Raw genomic sequence first — 17,782 nt, 5'->3', positions numbered from 1 at the left:
CACTTTCTTAACCTCCTGAACATAAAAAAAACATGTCGTTCTTTTGTTACGGTTCGTAGATCTTTCACTTCTCCCAGAAAATCAGATCTTTGAGTTTTAAGACGAAGCTCATTTGTTTGATCTGAGTAATCAATCTTCTCCACAAGCACTGTCTCCGAAGCCTTCAACATGCCTGACACTTTGGAAATTATTCGGAACTCACACAGCTTCAACATTGAATCAACCTCTAAACTGGAAATTGATGAACCCCCTCCAAGATCAGCTTAGGATTGAATAATGGAGTTCAACTTTTGATTCAAAATTTTGTATTGTTTCATGGTCATGAGAATGTGATAAGGGAAATCTTCTTTTTCATCATGAAATTCCAAATATTCGAATGTTCCTCCAAACCTTTCATGATTTGTTTCAGTAGGTGAAGTTGGTTTGGGGGTATCAGTTGACTGAGAGGAGAACATGGAAGCGATCGGTTGCTTGATGATGTGTTCGAAGGTTGGATAGATAGTAGTTGAAGTAAGAGGAATGGTTGATGTTGGTGTAACAAAAACTAATGATTCAAAAGGAGTAGAGATGAATGGACCTTGGTCTGCATCCTTCAAAACATTTTCACCCAAGCCTGAAGTTCTCACCTCCTCAAAAATTGACTTGGCAATCGAAACTTCAGGGGTGATTATGACAGTGATCTCTGGAATTCAACTTTTAAGAGTAGAGGTGACTTCCAGAGTTTCTGGTACTTGTTCATCCTCTTCTGTAGACTCACTTGATGAAACAATCCTCCGAGCCTTCTTCGTCTTCTTCTTCTTCTTCTTCGGTTGGGATAAATGTTTTGCTATGTCTTCTGCTGCTCGTTTCTTGGATGCGGTAGAAACCGGAACATGAACCTCATGAAACAATACTCCTTGATGAGAAAGTTGAGGTTTACGAAGCAGTTTCTGAGATGAAGACTTGCGTTTATGCGTGGATTTCATCTTTATTCTTCGAAACATCCCTGTTTTTGAAGGAATAACCACGTTTTTTTGTGACTCTTCACCTATTGGCGTAATCACTTGCGTTTCTTCGACTATCACAACAACATTTTATGGCTTCTTCTTTGGAGATTTGGATGGTGTTGAGCCTTTCGCTTTCTTCTCAGGTGAGGGAGGCTCAGCTTTATTCGACTTCTTGGTCTGCTTTTCTTCGCGTGGTAATAAGATTCCCATAGGAATAGAAGAATAAAATGTTTTCAAATATGCCTAGGATCCACCATTTTAAGCATTGCATCGGGAATCCGAGCAACACTTGGAAATTCGTCAGCATCGTCAACAACCTCCTTTGGAAAATAGTAAGACTGAAAAGTAACCTTTTCTTCTTCATTGGAGACCAGAATACCTTCCTTGTTGTAGAAATGTCGCAAAATCAGACTCCAGTATCGAGCACACGAAATGCCATGAACAACATTCGTGTGTTCTACCCCTTTCTGGAAATCCTTCCATAGTTGTGTGGAGTAATCGGCAGGAAGATCATAATACAAACCAGCCACCATGGCATATACGTCCATCCTTCCTTTATCCAAGCCAACTGTTCTTCCGGTTAAACAACGCAAAAAGATTCCAAACAAAAAATTCCATAGTTTTGGAAGACCAGACTTCTTAAAGTCACTGATCTTTGACAATAGGGGCTGATATCCCATTTCATTAAACATATGAATGATTTGAGAGAATTGAAATTCAACAAACGAATGTGTATTTGGAATTTTAAGAATCTGGCAAAACAGTTTCTTGGAAAGCCTAACCTTTTTATCATTGATTAAATGAAAGGTAATCGGATCAGTGGCTTTGTTGTATGTAGCTGTAGATCCTGCTTGAGAAAGCTAGGATACCGGAACTAGAAAAAGAGTTGAACATTGCTTTTGATAAAACAGAGTGTTTTAACGCAACAATTAGCATCTTGAATTCCTCCGGACACTGCGAAAGTTCACTATCTACATAATAATTGGTAGATTGAATCTTCATAACTGGTACCGAGGATGTATCTTCGGTGGAAGCATCGACATGAAAAGTAGTCTCCATTTTTAGGGTTTAAAGAAGATGAAGAACAGAGAATTTTGGGAATTTTTGAGTGTTTGATCGCGTAAATGTATAATGTACTCTAGAACCCCCTTTTATATGTAACGTTTGATGATTTGAATTTGAAGCGGGATGCATTTAACGAGATCCGACGTGGCACCTTGAAAATCGGACCAGTTCTGCGGAAAGTTAGCCATGCATTAAAAAGTGTCTGTCACATCTCCTAGAAAACCAGGCTGAATACCATACGTCATGGTTACACAGCCTGTCACTATCCCCTTTATTGAATTGTAACCGTTAGATCCCTTCTAATGGAGGCAAGGCTCTTTCACTTTTGGGATGAAAAGCGAAGTCATATGCCAAATGTTCGAAATCATCAGCCTGAGTTGGTATTACTCAGAACCTCAAGGATTGCGTGTGTGTAGTGTGCCAAAGAAAGGTTAGATAGAAACAATTAAAAATATTTTGGAATGTAGTGATGTCAAAAATGCAATTTGACATGAAGACAATTAAACCCCCGGACAAAGGTTGCTTCGTTAATCATCAAGAGAGATGATCAAAAGCTTGTGTATGTTCCCGTGAAGTACAACCGACTACTTTTAGATAAGCATCAAAGGGCTTCTTTTAAAAGTAATTCTTGGATTGGTTTAAAATTCCATTACATGTGAACCTAAACATAAGGTGATAAATTATAACAAAATTTACTTTTTTGGCCAGTGTAGTCAGTGACAAGTTAGCTTTGAAAAATGTGATCATGACAAGGATATTCGAATGAAACTTACACTGAAATCATATTCATGAAAAAAAATTGTGTTCTGCATCTTGTTGGGTAACAAACATCGTGGGTTTCGAATGTTTGATCAAGACCACGCATTCGAAATGAATATGATTTGGAGTTTCGAATTTTGGTACGGAAACAAAAGTTTCGTCAATATGTGGAACAATGTTCCCCGTCAATTCCTTAAGTTTCAAGATGTTTGGGTTTCACTTTCATCATGGACTCATGATGTTAGATCATTAACACAAAGTTTTTGTATATCTAGGTCTCGATGGGTTTGATCAGAGACCTCTCGGACATACATCTTTGTGTGTGATTGTGTAAAAATGTATTGATGAAAAAGATTAGTATAAGACACGAAAAGTACCTCTGTTATGTTTTGGACCAAACAGGAAACTCTTAACTCATTGTAAGAAGAGTAAGGTAGCTCAGAGACTAATGTGAATATAAGCCTGATTGGGAAGAAATTTTCGTATGAAAAATTTCATCAAGGCTTTCGTACACACACATTGAGTCATTGAGGCTTTGGTCGACATGCAGCAGCATGCTTCTAGGGGCAACCTAACTAATTTGAATAATGAAAAAGATAGTGATCCATACGAAAAAAAAAAAATGTACCTGTCCCCAATACTGCCTGCCTTTTTCCTTCCGAATCATCATCAACGTCTGCAACAAAATTCTCAAAAGAAGTTAAAAATATTTTTGTTGTTTTTGAATTTTTCGAAAACTAAGACAAAAAAAATGAAAATCTTTTTGGATTTTTGATTTTTCGAAAATTTAAAGACAAAACAAAAGAAAATCTTTTTGGATTTTTAATTTTTCGAAAATAGAAAGACAAAACAAAATAAATTCTTTTTTTGTTTTTGATTTGTTGCAAACAAAGGAATATTTGGCATTCTTTGAAGAGTAACAAATGTACGAAGTCGAAGCGTTCGAAGCGTTGACTATGAACAGTAACCACTGACTCAACGCTGAAGATTAGTGACAATCATGGGAATTCGAAGCGGTCGAAGCGTTGACTATGAACAGTAACCTGCTGAATGCTGAATGACTTTATTCATTGCCTCTGACGCATTCTTTTTCGCCTATTATTCGTCTTTTTTGCATGGAACAGAATTTCCATCGATCATTCCAAGACCTTCTATTATTCGCATTAGAGACTTTTCATCCAAAGCTTTCGTGAAAATATCAGTTAACTGATCAGTTGTTTTCACGAAATGTACTTCAATATTTCCACCCTCCACGTAATCTTTAATGAAATGATAACGAAGAGCTATGTGTTTAGTCTTCGAATGCTGCACAGGATTATGAAAAATTCTTATTCCACTTTGAGAATCACAATATAATGGAATCTTTTGCATATTAATTGCATAATCACGTAATTGACTTTGAATCCATATTATTTGCGAAGTGCGTGCAGCAGCAGCCACATATTCTGCTTCAGCCGTGGAAATCGACATACATGTTTGCTTTTTCGACTGCCAACTGACTAGTTTGCTATCAAGAAATTAACATCCACCACTTGTGATTTTTCGATCAAGATTACAACCACCCAAGTCTGCATCTGAGTATGCTTGAACGAAGAATCCTGTTTTCAAAGGATACCACAATCCTAACGAAATAGTGCCTTTAAGATACCGAAAGAAATTCTTCATAGCAGTAACATGTGGTTCGCGTGGATTAGACTGATACCTAGCACAATTACACACAGAAAACATGATATCAGGTCGACTTGCTGTAAGATAAAGTAACGAACCTATCATGCTCCTATACAACGTTATATGAACAGCAGGTTTGTATAACGATGGTTTTAGCTTTATGCCCGTTGCCATTGGTACACGAAGCTTTGTGCTATTCGTCAATCCAAACTTTTCAAGCAAATTTTTCGTATATTTTTCCTGATTGATGAAAATCCGTTCTTTGTTTTGATGAATATTCAATCCAAGGAAATTATTGATTTTTCCCATCATGCTCATTTCAAACTTGCTTTTCATCAAGTCTTCGATTTCTCTAGAAAAAGCAGGGTCAGTTGAGCCAAAAATAATATCATCAACATAAATTTGAACAAGCATAAGATGATTCCCCACTTTCTTTTGAAATAGTGTGGGATCAACAGATCCTTGTTTAAATTTAGATTGTTTCAAAAATGATGTAAGAGTTGCATACCATGCTCGTGGTGCTTGTTTTAGACCATAAACTGCCTTATCTAAAATATAAACATGATTAGGAAATTCTTCGTCAATAAAACCTGGGGGTTGTTCCACATAAACCGTTTCTTCAAGCTCTCCATTAAGAAATGCACATTTCACGTCCATTTGATAAACATCAAAATCTTTGTGAGCTGCATAAGCCAGAAATATTCGAATCGCCTCGAGTCTTGCGACAGAGGCAAAGGTTTCTTCATAATCAATTCCTTCTTGTTGTGAATAGTCTTTTACAACAAGTCTGACTTTATTTCGAACAATGTTTCCATCTTTGTCAGATTTATTTAAAAAATCCATTTTATCCCGACAATCGAAACATTTTCATTTTTAGGAATTAATCTCCAAACCTTGTTTTGTTCGAATTCAGACAATTCCGATTGCATTTCAACAACCCAATCTGAGTGTTCCAATGCATTCTTAATTGTTTTTGGTTCAATTTTAGAGATGAAAACATTAAACATGCAAAATCCTTGATGAGTATTCAGTACCTCATTCTTTGCACGAATTTGAGCACTTGTCATCACTCCTTCTTGTGGATTCCCAATCACTTGATCATTCGGATGATCTCTAGTCCATTTTTCCATGGGTGGATATGCTGTATCAAATTCCAAAGGAGTATCTTCGAATATTTCATCATATTCTGAGCCTGCATTCAAACATGCATTATCAACATTATGCTCCCCCTCAATTTCAGCATTCAATTGTTCTTGCTCCACCTCGAAAGAATGCTCTTCATTATTCAAAGTATTTGAATCCAATTGATCCCTCTCCGAAGGACAATCATTCATAGTTTCGCCTTCTTGAGGACTCGATGATGATTCATCAGTAAGTTTTGAAAATTATGGAATGTGATTATCAGGAGCATGAACTTCAGCATCAACCGCATGATCTGAGATGCCAAAAATCAAATCATAATCAGTATCATCCATTTGTATAGATTCAGTTTCAATTTGTGTTTCTTGTAAAATTGGATGATTCGAAAATTGATGTTCATTTGATTTAACATAATAATCATCGAATGTGAGATTGAACATTTCTTCCACTTTTCGTGTGCGCTTATTTAACACTCGATAAACTACTGAATTGTGCGAATATCCAAGAAAAATCCATTCATCAGCTTTTGCTTGAAATTTCGAAAGGTGATCCTTGAGATTCATAATAAAGCACCTACATCCGAAAACATGAAAGAACTTCACATTAGGTTTTCGATTATTCAGAATTTCGTATGGTGTAATATTAAATCTATGATGAATGAACGATCTGTTTGAGTAAAACATGCAGTTGAAACAGCTTCAGCCCATAGATATTGAGGTAAATTCTCATATGCCAACATGGTTCTTGCCGCTTCGCATAATGATCGATTTCTTCGTTCTACAACACAATTTTGTTGTGGTGTGTATGGAGATGAGAAATTATGCGAAATTCCTTTTTCCACTAAAAAGGAATCAAGAATTTTGTTTTTGAATTCAGTTCCATGGTCACTCTTGATTTTTCGAACAGGCTTTTTCAACGTGGTTTCCATCTTTTTGATAAAATCAATCATAATTTGTGCAACTTCAGATTTGAGCTTGAGAAAATAAACCCGCGTGAATCATGAAAAATCATCAACAATAACTAAAATGTACTGTTTATTTTTTAGAGTTGATACTGTCGGAGGACCACACAAATCGATATGTAATAACTCCAGAGGTGCAACAATCTTTGAATCAATTGTGATTAGATGACCTTGTTTATGTTGCTTGCCAACTTCACAAGCTGCACATAAAGAATCATTAACAAATTTAAGTACAGGTAAACCTCTTACCATATCTTGTACCACAAGTTTGTTTATGTTTCGAAAGTTGAGATGTGAAAGTCTTCGATGTCATAACCAACTCAAATCAGATGTAGCTTTCGAAAGTAGACATACTGCTAGTTTGCCTACAATTGGATTGATGTCAAAAGTAAACATGTCACCTTTCCTTTTAGATTTCAGTAATATTTCGTTTGTGTTAACATTCAAAAAATCACTTCCTTCTTCGTTGAAAAGAACTTATCAAGTTATGTTGAAGACCTTCAACATATGTAACACGATTCACTGTGAATTGTCCATTTGTGATTTTTCCATATCCTTTGACTTGACATTTTTTATTGTTCCCAAACTTTACTACTCCAACATTTTTGAGACTTCGAAAATCTCTTAAGTTCTCCTTCTTTCTAGTCATGTGACGACAACAACCACTATCAATGTACCATTTGTTATCATATTGCTCGTCATATAAAACCTGCAATCAATGAAAGATTTTAGGTACCCAAGGCTTTTTGGGTCCTTAGAAATTAGATTTCAATTTAGAATGAAATGAAGAACTTTTAACCCAATCAGAAACTTTGGTTTTGAGACTATCAATTAAGTTCACTACTTCATCTAAAGGAATTGCAACATAAGAATTTGATAGTTTCGAATGTTCATTGACGTTTCCCTTCGCATCTTGAGTTTGCGATTGAACTGTCTTCGCTTTTGAGACAGGTCTCCATGCTTTTACCGAGATATTCGAATCCTTAGATGATGAGTTGCCATTCGAAAAAGTATTGACATACTTTTCGTATGCTTCATTAATTTGCTCTTTTGAATACTTATTCAACTGATATATTTTTCATTTTCCTTCAAGCCAATGATCAATGTTTTCCCTTGAAGTTATTCCTTTTTCCCGAGATGTCATCATTGTTTCTTTCTTTGTGTAATTAGGAAGATTTGGCTTTTGAGGAACAAAATTAACTTTGGGTTTGGCAACATAAGAATACGCATAGGATGTATCAACTTTTGATTTGAAATCTTGACGTTGAAAAACTTTTTCATTTGGATTAGGTCTTTTTGAAAAATCTCTTGTTTTGTTAGTCTCTGAGACTTTCGAAGACTTTGGTTGCTTATTTACTTCAGACCTTGTTATATTTGATCGTTGGTTTTTGAAAAGAAGCATTTTTAGTTTTGAAAACATTTTTGGTTGATTGTGATTCAGACATCTTTTGAGACTCAATATTTTGCGAAAACATTTTCTTTCTTGCTTGTCTTTTTGAAATGTTGTTTTCCTTCGAAAATTTGTCAATTTTATCTTTAAATTCCTTTGAGTTTAATTTGACAACTTTTTCTTTATCTTTGTCTCTTTTTCAATTTTTGATTTTTCAACCCATTGTTTTTGTGGTTTTTGTCTTTGAAAAATATACGAATTCTTTGTTATGGTGTTTTCAACGGTGTTTTGATTTGCGAAAAAACCTTCCTCAGTTGTTTTTAAGTTGTCTTCTTCAACCATCTTCTTTAACTCTTGTTTGATATTCTCAACATTGCCTGTAGTTACGAAGACTTTATTTTGGAAAAATGACATCATCTGTGCACTTGAAATTTGGAAAGACCACCGTGTTTGTTTCAAGATAATGTGGACCTTTTTCATTCATCACTTCTTCGAACTTTTGTGTATCACCATACACTTGGTCAACTACGATTCGTGGCATTTCTTCTTCCTTTGAGGATACCTTTTCTTTTTGAAAATTTTTCAACATCTTCATCATCACTATCATCAGTTTAACAATCTGTGACAACCCGAAATTTCCATTGTACGAACATTATCTATTCAATAGAAGCTAGTCCAATTTCTGTAAATTTCAGACTTGTCCGAACAAGTTTGTGTACATTAGGGTGTACGTTTCTGGACGTATCAGGAGAGTGGATGCTCCTGTAATTGTGAAACTTGAACATTTTAAGTTTCATAATGTTATAGTCCGACTTCTGGAATAAAAATATTTTCTGTCAAAATATTCCAGGACTATAAATAGATTTCTGAATTTAATTAATTCATTATTCAGAATTCCAACTAGAGAAAAGCCAATTCTCTCTGACGGATCTTCGGGTTTTCATCCCAGATTGTGAGTCTACTTTCCTAAACGTGTTTTAATACTTGTTATATGCTTTATAACATCAATTACATGTCCAAAATACAAGATCCGTGAGTTTACCGCCCAAGAACGTTCTTGGGGAGTAAACTCCAAAATGGAACTTTAAGGCTTCCTAGTCCCGATTCCGTGTTAGAAAACGTGTAAAGGACCTTGTGTATGATCTTTATAGACTAGAAAGCATTCAAAATCAACAAGTTAGAGGAGTTTACGGCCAAGGAACTTTCTTGGGCCGTAAACCCCTTTTTAAGGGTCAAACATGCCCTAACTTGCCCCCTTGAGCCTAAGGACTTTAACCACTAATACTTGTGCTTAGTTTGGACTTCAAAACACTTCAAAATGATAGAATTATAGGAGTTTACGGCTAAGGAAGGATCTTGGGCCGTAAACCCCTTTTCTAAGGGTAAAAATCATTCCAAGCACACCTTAGGCCTTAAGACAATTTACCTTGAGTACTTGGGACTAGAATGGATAGTAGAACACATAAAAATCACTCCTTGAAAGGAGTTTATGGCCAAGGAACATATCTTGGGCCGTAAACTCCAAGTGAAGGCACAAAAGTGTGCCTCTTGTCCCCATTAGCCTTAGATAAATTCATGGAAGCCATCCTTGATGTGTAAGAGCCTCAAAACAATTAAAAGCCATCACCCCATAGGAGTTTACGGCCGTAAACTCTAGGGTGAATGGACTTTAGGCTGAAAACTCCACTATGGGGTATTCTAGAGCCTTAAACTACTTCATGTGTTATTCCAACAAAGCTAGGAGTGTTCTAGGATCAAGATAGCACCATAAAACACCCAAGACCACCCTTTGCGGAGTTCACGGCCATAAACCCATGAGTTTACGGCCGTAAACTCCAAGGTGTGGGGTTTGTTGGGTGGTGAACTCCTATGCAAGGCCATTTGATGTTTCAAACCCTTTTGCCTTGTCCCGTAGCAACTTAGATGCAACCATTTGAGCCTTAAACACTCATAAAAGTGTTTACATGTTTCCTAAGTGTCTTAACTTATTTATTTAAGTTATTATTTGTCTAATTAGTTATATATATGCTTATTATATGATAACTAGGCTCGTGCGAGTAAACAAGTCTCCGTTTGCCACCTAGCACGGTATCCGACACTGCAATTCAAACGACTCACCACAAGTGAGTTCATACCCCTTGAATCAACCTTTGAAATGATTTTAAATGTTTTAAATACTTTATGGGGGGGAATACAAGTCAAATACTTATAGTTATTGCTTCAATCACATGTGATTGCATTTAATCACATGTGATTAATAACTAGGAAAACAACGATTTTTTTACTAATGTTCAAACTGTTTATCAAACTGTTTCACTTCAAATGTTTTACAAACTCTTTTTACTTATCAAATGCTTTTATTAAACTTTGTTTTTACTTCTTATAAATTGCATGCCCATATATGTATATATATATATATATATATATATATATATATATATATATATATATGAGTAATGTTTAAAGGGCTTAGGAAGGCCATCCGCCCTACTTCCTTTTCGCGCACTGAGATGTGGTCTGGTGGGATTTCGGGTGACCATCCGAAGGTCGTTTCAACATTAGTTATATATCATATATACATGTATAGACATAAAAGTACTTCCATATTCATATTTATCAGTACATCAATAGTTAGTTACCATCGGGGTAACACAATACATATACAATGATGCTAAAAACAATACATATACATATACTAGAAACAATACATATACAATGATGCTAGAAACAATACATATACATATACTCGAAACAATACTTATACAATGATGCTAGAAACAATACATATACATATACTAGAAACAATACATGTACACTGATGCTAGAAACAATACATATACATATACTAGAACGAGAAACAGTACATATACATGAATACTTTATTATTGTGATTTAAATCGGAGCATGACTTAACTGTCATGGCTCGAGTTGTAGCCAGAATTCTCTTGAAGGGAGAGCGTGAGTTTGCGTATAGATCTATACTGGATTGACAATACTACACCTTGCTGCTAGCTACAGCCGGACCTGCAGGTCTGCGGGTGCCAAACGTCATTCCGTTATTACGACCATTCATTTGTCGTTGTTACTAGTCGATAGTATGGTGCAATTTATCACGTAATGCCTTAATATAAATCCGGTTTAAGGTAGTTAGTACAGCAGTAGTTCTTATAATACAAGGCTACAGTACTACAATAATTTACGCATTACATATTTTTAGTGATAACCTCACTTAAACGTTTCTGTACAAACTATATTTTGTTAAATGATAGCTACATTTGGGAAATTACACACTTTTACATCAAATGAGCATACAAAACAGTTAAGCCTTGGTAGAAGGCTACTTTAATAGAAAATATAGGTTTTTCTGAGAGATTCAAACTTTTACAAATAATTGCAAATCTTTACGTACATTTTACAAACTTATACTTTATACATGTTCAAACATTTGGATGACAAATACCGACACAAAAATACTTATGAACTCACCAGCTTAATGCTGATAAACTCTTTCAAAATAACTTGTATTCTCAGGTCATCAGTAGACAGGTACCGAGGCCAGCTTTTGAGAAGATGGAGCGCATTCAAGACTCATCTTATTATTTTGATATACGTTATTTTTGGTGTCTATAATGTACAGAACGCACTTGTATTAAAATTATATATTTAATGCAATGGATGATGTTGTTTGCTTATTTACATTTACTGTGTTGTGATACTTACATGACGTCCTCCGCCCCAGAACGTTTCCGCCATTCTTGGTTTTGGGGTGTGACACAATCTTTGAGATCCACAAAGTTCATTTCACCAACTTTCGAAGTTGAGGGTATATCAGTTTCATACTCAACTATCAAAATCCTTAACTTTTTCTTTCCCTTTAGAATTTGAAGCAGCATTAACAACAGTCAACTGAGAGCAATCAACATCTTCAAGATCACTAATTTCACTAATATTGTCAGAATCATCTTCAATATCAGCAAAATTAGATTGAGAATCAGATGTTGAATTCTCAGTCTTTTTCAAAATGTGAATTTGTTCAGATTTCGTCAAAGTATCATTTACAATGCTAACTAAATCATTCGAATCCAGACATTCATCGACTTTGACAATTCCATATCTATACTTGTCATTTGGAACCTTGTCAAAATCAGCTATCTCTTTTTCACAATCATACGAAATGTTATCTACCTTAGCTCTTTCAAAAGCTAAAAATGGCAGCAATTTCCTATGTTGTTTTTTACTGATTTCACACGAATGATGAAGTTCAGTTATTTTTCCATATAATCTCTTAGCAGGATTATAGTAGATGTTTCTTTGAGCTAATAACAGTTTATTATTTCTTGATAAATTGTCCCTATCTACCATGATATTCGTTATTTGGAGTTCTAGAGAATCTATCCTAGATATTTTTGAATCTAACTTCTTTTGGGTCTCTAGCAATTGCATTGACAACTTCATAGCCTCATTGCTAGCAGATACCACAATTGAATCAAAATAAGTAACAGTTTCATCAAAAGATACTAATTCAGAATTATAAGCATGTACTGGAATATTAAAAGATTCAAGAATGTTTCGTACCCTTGTTGTCATTGGTGATTTGTCAGCAGCCTTTGATACGAAGCATTTTCCACACATGTCATATGTTTCCTCCTCTGAATCCTCCTCCATCTTTGCAAACATGGCTCCATGGGTTGGATTACGCATTTCTTCATCTTCTGATCCAGATGACCAGATTTGATATGTACCAACTTCCTCCTCATCAGTGCCCTTTGCAACTAGAGACAAATTCTTATCTTTCGTACGAACCTCCTCTAACTTTTCAGCGTAGTATGCCTCATCTTTCACCTTCATCTTCCTCTCATCTTTCTTCCGAAGCATACAGTCATTTGCAAGGTGATTTGCACCATTGCAATAATGACAGTTAATCCCAATATCTCCCTTCAGCTTATTCTCACTCTTTCCCTCAACAACCTTCGAATCTATATTCTCTTCCTTCTTCTTCTCTTCCCTCTTCTTCTCTTCCCCAGCATTTTTACTCAGAAAGTTCCCTTTTATCTCATACGACTTTGCCTTCATATTGAAAGGCTTTTTAAAGAACTTTTTCACCCCAATTATTTGAGTAAAAGGCAATTGCTTCATCATCAGAGTTCATGATGAACCGTCCATCTTCATCCGAAGCATCTTTCTCAGCATCTTTCTCAGAAATCTTTGACATCAAAGCTAATGGACCTCCCAACATAGCCTTCGATTCTTCAGCTATTTCATTCACTTCGCCTTCATGAGTTTTAAGCTGGTTGTACAAGTCATTCAATGTAGATGTATCAAAGCTCTATTGGTTCTTCACCATCATGCTCACGCTCCGCCATTCCTTTCGAAGTCCCATGACAAATATCAGATTGAATTCCATTACAGATCTGGTGATCGCATATCGATTGAATCGATATATCAACTTATTCAGATGATCGTAATATACTTCAATTGATTCACCATCTTTCTGTCTGAAGTCCTTCAGCTTAACGAAGCATTGTTTGACAGAATTAACCTTCGTCTTCTCACTTCCCTGAAACTTTTCCTTGAGATTGTTCCAGATTTCTTTTGCAGTTTTACAACTCCTCACGTAGTTGTAAACAACTAGAGGCAAAGCTCCTCTTAGCTCTCTCATACATCTTTTCTCCAGCTTTTTTAGACGATCAAGTTGATTTTCAACTTCAGAGTTTCCAGAGGAAGAACCAAGTAGTTGAACATTCGACGGTGGATTGAGATTGCCAGAAATGCAATTCCACAGTTCTTCATCCAAACCATTAAGATAATCCTGCATACGATCAGCCCACTGATCGTAATACTCAGGGATAAGCATAGGAATTTTGGTGGAAGATCCTAGAAGATGAGAAAATGAAGTCATTGAATTCAGATTGAAGGACGCCATTTTTGTATGGAAGAAATCCTTGAGATTTTTAGAAGGAACTATGAGAATTTGACAACAAACTGTATGATTCAAATCACAATCACTCTTAGAACACTCGATTCAATGAATTAAGTGCAGAATCTAATCATAATCTTAGATCTAAAGAATTTTTCACTTCCAAAAGTGCAGAAACTTTTGAATCAAAAAGTTGATTCAAAAACCTTTTGAATAGAGTGAAAATCAGATGAGAGATGCGATTCCTGCTCTAATACCAATTGATGAATCAAAGAATCGACTATAGAATGAATTATAGTGTGAATTCAAAGTAAGTATGCGAGATTTGAACACTGATGTAAATATGATTTGTTTGGCTCTATTACGCTTTTTCAAAATTTACAGAGTACAATGAATATTCTGTAAAGACTTCCTTACTAAGACACTAGTAACTTCTCCTATTTATAGGAGAGGAAAGCGTACAAAAACAAATATACTAAGGAATAAAACATTATGCTTCGAATATTATGCCCTAGTAAAATAAAATTACAGAAATGTTCGAAGACCCTAAATACAAACTTCGACAATTACAACACTTCGAGCCTAACACAAAATCAATGATGAAAGATAGAGAGGTGGAGAAAAAGTAGGGATAAAATGGCTCTTGGAGTTTCGTGTTTTCTAGCGAGAGAAATTGAATGTCAAATGACAAATAGAGACCTGACGAGGTTAGATTGAGTTATCGACCAAACCTATAAAGCAGGTAATGTTTGTAACCTAATCATGAGAAGAAATAACATCATCATAATCAAATACATAGTTTTTAAGTAAGAATCGATTGCATCCATTACATGTTTGTGTGATACACACCATATCGAAATGATTTCTACAGAGAAAGAGCAAAGAAGCGGAGGGTACAAAGAGATGAATTTATTCATACCAGAAGAAGATGAGGTGATGGAAGTAGTAGTGTATTGAGAAAGTAGTCTAAGTGTTGGAGGAGGTGAATGGAAGCATGGAGGTGAAGATATGACTTTTCAAACGGTGGCACACTGTACCATTTAGTGGATTCGACCCGTCATAAAAACGTTAAAAGACATGCTTAAAATAAAAATAAAAACAAATAATTTCCACACTTATTCCACGTTAATCCACCTTTCCCATTTTGCTTAATTTTTAAAGCATAGGGTTTATATATATATATATATATATATATATATATATATATATATATATATATATATATATATATATATATATATATATATATATATCTTTACTATCTTATAAAAGAAATCTAACTATTTGTAAAAATAGATTGATTATAATAATATTATTTTTTTAAGACGTCCAAATGATGAAGCTGATAGTACAAGTAACCATTAATAAAATAATATTAAATTTTAACCACATTTTGAATTCAAATATTTATCATCAAATCTCCTTATATTTCTCAACAATTTGATATGGTTCCCTCAAATCCCGGATTCATTCAAATTTTGAACCCTTTTAGATATCCTTAAATTTAGCATGTTGATTCAAATATCCCTCTAATCGCATATACCTCTTTGTTCCCTCCTCAGCTATAAAGCCCACCGTCCAGAAACTAAAAATGACTTCATCTCCCAAATAACACCATAGTTTGATTATTTTGTCTTCGACATGTACTTTCTTTTGTAAAATAACATTTTTGTAGAGGAAACATATCACCGAAAGAATTTACACGCCCCGCCGCTTTGCGCGGGTACACTGCTAGTATATATATATATATATATATATATATATATATATATATATATATATATATATATATATATATATATATGTTAAGGCCGTCCTAAGGACGACCCTTTGTAGTTTTAGACGAAGAACTTTTGGTACATGTTTATAATATATATATATATATATATATATATATATATATATATATATATATATATATATATATATATATATATAGGGTTAGGTTCATTTGAGACCACCTATATTTTGTGAGACCGTGAGACGCATTTTTTTATTATTTTTATTTTTTTTAGTTAATTCATGTTCCGAAAATAATATTTAAAAAAAGAATTTTTTTGATTTTTCCATTTATTTTACATTTTAAAATTATTTTTAGAATATGTACAGTGTAATATTCTATTTAGAAAATTTCACGTATTTTTCAAAAAAAATAGAATTTTTTTTTATTTTTTTTTTAATTTTTTTTAGTTAATTCAAGTTCCGGAAATAATATTTAAAAAAAGAATTTTTAGATTTTTCCATTTATTTTGCATTTTGAAATTATTTTTTAGAATATGTCAGTGTAATATTTTATTTAGAATATTTAACGTATTTTTCAAAAAAAAAAAAAAGAATTTTTTTAATTTTTTTATTTTTTTTAGTTAATTCAAGTTCCGAAAATAATATTTAAAAAAAGAATTTTTGGATTTTATATATATATATATATATATATATATATATATATATATATATATATATATATATATATATATATATATATATATATATAAATACATGTTAAGGCCGTCCTAAGGACGACCCTTTTTAGTTTTAGATGAAGAACTTTTGGTATATATATATATATATATATATATATATATATATATATATATATATATATATATATATATATATATATCGAGCATGTGTGATTTTTACAATAATAGATGGTGCTTGCAAGTATTGGATATAGAAATCAATAAGAATATCATCAGGTAAAACTATTTGGAAAAGCTCGCTAAAAAAAATCATAAGAATAAGTTCTGCTTGGGTTTTCACGGAATGTGAATAAATTTTTGTTGATATGAAGATGTTCTTATTTTTTCATGCATCATAAAGCTTGTGAAGCACCAACTCTATTGGGTTTTTTCCACGGACCTTTACTTAAAGATGTCATCTAAAAAACATAGCACATTGGTAATATAAGGCTTTTTTTTCATTGGGAGAATTTAATAAATATCTATCTTAAACATCAAAATATCATATTTACCTAACTTAATATCAAAATATCATATTTACTCTTTTATAAAATTTCTAAATATTATATTACTATTCATAAAATTTTGAAATATCATATATGTCATTTTTAAACATCAAAATATAATATATGTACTTCTTAAATATCAAAATATCATATATATACACTTTTTTAACGTCAAAATATCAATGATAATATCTAAAATATTCTCCATCTACAACATGATAATAATCAACAACAACAAAAACTAAACAATCAAAATATACATTTCATAGAAAGGGTAAAAGATGAATATTTTTGTTTTTCAAGAGGGCAACATTTCAACAATTTAGAAGTTCACATTTCATTATCATAGGCGTAAGGACAATATGGTTAATTTTTTTAATTATTATAATAATTCTAAGGTATAAAAATGATTATAAAATATTAAAAACATTATAAAAAAGATTTGGACAAATATAATATTTTAAAGTTTTATGAAGGGTAAATATGATATTGAAAAATTAAGTTGAGCAAATATTATATTTTTAGGTTTAAGAGGGGTATATATGAAATTCTCATTTTTTTCATTTGTCTTTCTCAATTTTAATTTAAAGTCCAAAGTTTTATAGTACAATGTTTGAACATGTTAAAATGAAAGTACTTTATGATTTGGGTTTTTATTTGTAAGAATGAAATTTTTACCTGATGCCATGAAAGAATTGCATTCTTTGCCCTATATACAAAAAAAGAAGCCAAATCAGATTCACAAGAACAATAGTATACAAACATAAAATTATCAATTTTCGAGAAATCATAAAAATAATACCCAAGCTTGGGAAGCATAATAACTTGCATGGATGACTTTTGTTAAGAAAAATAATCAAGTGGCCATAAAAAAAGAAATTAGTAATTACTTCAAATACATGGATCAATGGAAGATAGCATGAAAATCCAT

The sequence above is a fragment of the Lactuca saligna genome, chromosome 3, assembly GCF_052625555.1.
Source record: "Lactuca saligna cultivar CGN05327 chromosome 3, ASM5262555v1, whole genome shotgun sequence".
Lineage (NCBI taxonomy): Eukaryota > Viridiplantae > Streptophyta > Magnoliopsida > Asterales > Asteraceae > Lactuca > Lactuca saligna.
The sequence above is the reverse complement of the archived record's forward strand: the minus strand, read 5'-3'. Positions refer to the sequence as shown.